General features: G+C 45.7%; 1 pseudogene; it reads right to left on the bottom strand.

The window, feature by feature from the left end:
• Positions 1–3,172: 3,172 nt before the first annotated feature.
• Positions 3,173–3,744, bottom strand: LOC119598739 (annotated as a pseudogene).
• Between the last annotated feature and the right edge of the window lie 273 nt (positions 3,745–4,017).

The raw sequence follows: 4,017 nt of genomic DNA, 5'->3' as shown, positions 1-4,017 counted from the left end.
AAATTAATTATTATAATGTTAAAATATTTTTATAAAAATAATATAAAAAATTTTATAAAATTTATTTATTTTTATTTATATTTTATTTTTATTTTATTCATATTTTTTATTTTTATAATTTAAAAATTTTTATTTTTTTTTAAAATGTTATTTTTTTAAATTTTTATTAAAATTTATATATAAAATTATATTTATAATTTTAAAAATTATATTGGGGCCCGTGGGGGGTGGCCCCGATTTCAGACGGCACGAGTTCGGGGGTTCGGGGTCCCGGCCCGGCCGGTTTTCCCGGGGATAAAATTTCACCTCGATTGCCTCCTCCCCCTGGGGGGCAAGCCAGCCAAGTCAGTCCCGGGGTAAATAGGAGGTGACTCGATAAAAAAAACCGGCGGAAGGCAAGACAAACCACCGCTCTAATTGGCCCCAAAAAAAATCTGGAAACCCCTGATCGTCAAGGGGCCGGGTGGCCCCAATGTTAGAGCGTCGGACTGTCACACGGGGAACTGATTCGAGAATTAAGTCGCGGCCGGGCGCGTTTTTTTCCCTTGGGAGGGAACTTACCTCGAGGCCTGCCCTAGCCCGTGGGTGGCCAAGCCAGCCCAAATCAGTACTGGCCAAGCCCCCATAAATAAGAGAATGATTCCCTAAAAAGTTAACACCCACTCCCCCGTGGAAAAAAAGGGGGGCCCTACCACGTACTCACTCAAAGCATCACAACATGAAACTACAATAAGTATCATGCTGTGACCACAGCCTCAAACATGAAACCCACCCTTAAAAGAAGAAGATATATATATCATATCAAAACGGGTTTTCTCCTGTTTGAGCGCTTGGGGCCCCTTACCATCCTTTGCCACTCAACTCGATCTTTCGCTTTTTTTCCCCTTGTACCATGGGCAACCCCAAAATCTTTGATGTTTTCGCCATCTTTCTTCGGTTTGCCTCTTCCTCGTTTTTCCCACACCCCCCTGTCGCAAGTCTTTCTCAAAACTTTTTTTCCATCAATACCAAAAAACTTTAAATTTCCTTTTTTCCAAAAGCCGGGCTTTACAATTTTTTTTCTCAGCACTTTTTGTGGGTGGGTGTGTGTGTGTTGTGTGTTGGGGGTTGGTGTGTTGTGTGTGTGTTGGCTTTACTGAACTGTAGAACCACTTATGGGGTTTCCAAAAATGGGTTCAAGTCAGGCAAGGAGTCGACAGGGTTGCATTCTGTCCCGCACTCTTTAATATATATTCTGAAACAATTATGAGGGTGCTTGGAGAATTTTGAAGGAAATTAATTTGGGGATACAAAAAATCCCAAATCTAAGGTACGCAGATGAATTTTTTTGATTTCCGCAGTATCATGAACTACAAAACAGCTATAGATAAAGTTAAGAAGCAACGAAAAGGGGGTTTTTTCTTAATGCCCAAAAAAACCAAGATAGAAGATTCAAAGATAACCCGGGAAAGAACAATGAGAAATTTACAATCAATGGAATGACTGTGGAAAATGTGAAAGAGTTTCCTTATCTTGGGCTGTTTTTTAAAATAATACTATATGATTTACGGAGATAAAAAAAAATTTTCCCTTGCCAAAACGCCCAAGTTCTCTCAATAACATCTGGAAAGCCGAAGCTTCCCTTTCGGACAAAGCTGGGTTTTTGAACTCATTATTTTCCCAATGCATCATTGGGGTTTTGAGTGTTGGGTGCTGAAAAAGATAACATGATATGATGAAGGCTGAGAAAAATAAAATTTTAAAAACCGGCTGTTGGCATCTGAACAGGAGGAAATTAAAGTTTATTGGTCATTGAGAAAAGTAAAAGTTTGAGAAAAACTTGCTGCAGGGAGGTGATAGGAAAAAAGGAAAGGGAAAACCCAAACAAAATGAGCGAAACTCAAGATATTTGCAGTTGTCGATGTAAAAAGGAAAAAAAAAGCCAAGATTTAGTTGAGTGGCGAAGGGTGGTAAGAGGGGCCACAGTGCCAAACTGAGCAACCCTTTTTTAGATGATATAATTTTACCCTCCCTGGTATATATTTAATACCAATCCCTGATATATATTTAATACGACTCCCTGGTCACTCTCAGCGCCGGTGCTTGACTGCCTGGTGGGCGTCGTGGCTCTCGACGTCCAAATCGCGCTTGATTATTCCCGCGAGCTGCAAGAAGAGGACCGCGTCTTCGTCGTTGCCCTCGTGTGCCTTGGTGTCGTTGAATGTCACGAAGCTCTCTCTGGCCCAGTCGTCCTCCTCGTCGTCCTCGTCGGGCGAGAGGGTCCGCGAGAGCAGCTTCCTCGCCCCCTCGACCACGTGGGTGAACTTGTCAAGGTCGATCTGCTTGGTCTCCTCGAAGCTGAGCTCGGCCTGGAAGCGAGCGCCTCCGAAGTCGATGATCTCGGCTCGCACTCGCTCCTCGAAAAGGACGCACACGTTGCGGCCGTGGAAGTTCCGGTGAGCCACGCCTGCCTGGTGCATGCGCTCGAGAACGGCACGCAGCTGCTGAAGGACGTCCTCCAGCTGGTGGCAGGAGAGAAGCTTCTCCCTGACGCACTCATAGAGCGTGGCGCCGGCGTAGCGACTCACAATGGTGTACCGCATGCCCGCGACCAGGACGGCCTCCACTTGCTGGAGGCCCTCTATTCCCCGGACCGTGGCCAGGGCGCGCACCTCCCGATATATATATATATATATATATATATAATATATATATATATATATATATATATATATATTTTTTTTTTTTTTTTTTTTTTTTTTTTTTAACAGCCATTCATTCCACTGCCAACTCGCACTGGGCCAGCGCGGTGGGGTAGGGCCCAAACTCCCCAAACATGAAACCAAGCAAAATGGAGACAGTTGGGGAAGGCCTACGTCCAACAACGGACCCTCAATGGCTGACAAAACAAAAAACATTCCACTGCAGGCCTCTCTCAATTCAATACTGAGAGGTTATATGGCAGTGCCACCCTTGCGTGATTGGATGCCCTTCCTAATCATGTGTGTGTATGTATATATACGTACTTTTACACACACGAACACACACATATACGCATGCACACGTACACACATATACACACACAACCACACAAATATACGCACGGATACACAAACACACACATAGGCACGCATATGTATACACACACATGCGCGCGCACGCGCGGACATTAATGATGTATATATATATATATTTTTTTTTTATTCATTATTTCTATACAACCAAAATCCTTAATCTTGAAACAGAACAAGGTCACTGAACCAAAACACAAAAGTAAATCTCCGCCTCGTCTGCCGTGGTGGAAGACGCTGGGCCCGTCTGCCTGGTGGAAGACGCTGGGCCGCGTCTGCCGTGGTGGAAGGCGACGCTCACCACCAGTAGAGCTGCTCGTGCTTCCTGCGGATCGCCTTCCGCTGTCTCTGGTTCTTCTTCTTCTTCTTCTCTTCCTCCTCCTCCTTCGGTTCGGGGTTGCCCGCCAGGATCTTTGCCATTTCCTCCCGGCTCACGACGAGGGGCTACTCCTACTTCTGCTTCGCCTGCTGCTACTGCTGGCGCTCTGCCGCCCGCTGCGCCTTGCGCTCGGCCTTGCGCTGCTTGAGGTCGCTGAAGGCGAAGGCGCCCTTGGGCACGACGGTCTGTGCCGACTCGTCGCTGCTGCTCGAGGGCGAGCGTCTCCAGCTTCTGCATCACTTTATCGAGGGACGCCATTGTTGCAATTGCGAGCGCTGCGTGCGTTGCTGCTTTCACTAACGCTTGAAGGCAAGCGGATGCAAAGCACTTGCTTGCAACTAACTGGTTGCACAGGAAACCTTCTGGACTACGAGGGCCTTGAGAGTGAGCTTTCTGCTGTCTCTTGGCGAGAATGAGCATTTCGAGGGAAGCGCCGGGGGGTATGACTTTCGGTAAAGAGGTTGGCTGTGAGCAAAAAAGTTTTCGAACGCATTTTGTAAGCAGTTGCAAACGCACACGCGGACAGAAACACAAATATTTCAGGAATTATAGGTTACATATATATATATATATATATATATATATATA

The sequence above is a fragment of the Penaeus monodon genome, chromosome 41 (assembly GCF_015228065.2).
Source record: "Penaeus monodon isolate SGIC_2016 chromosome 41, NSTDA_Pmon_1, whole genome shotgun sequence".
NCBI classification, from domain to species: Eukaryota; Metazoa; Arthropoda; class Malacostraca; order Decapoda; family Penaeidae; genus Penaeus; species Penaeus monodon.
Note: the sequence above shows the minus strand (reverse complement) of the source record. Positions and strands in the feature narration are given on the sequence as shown.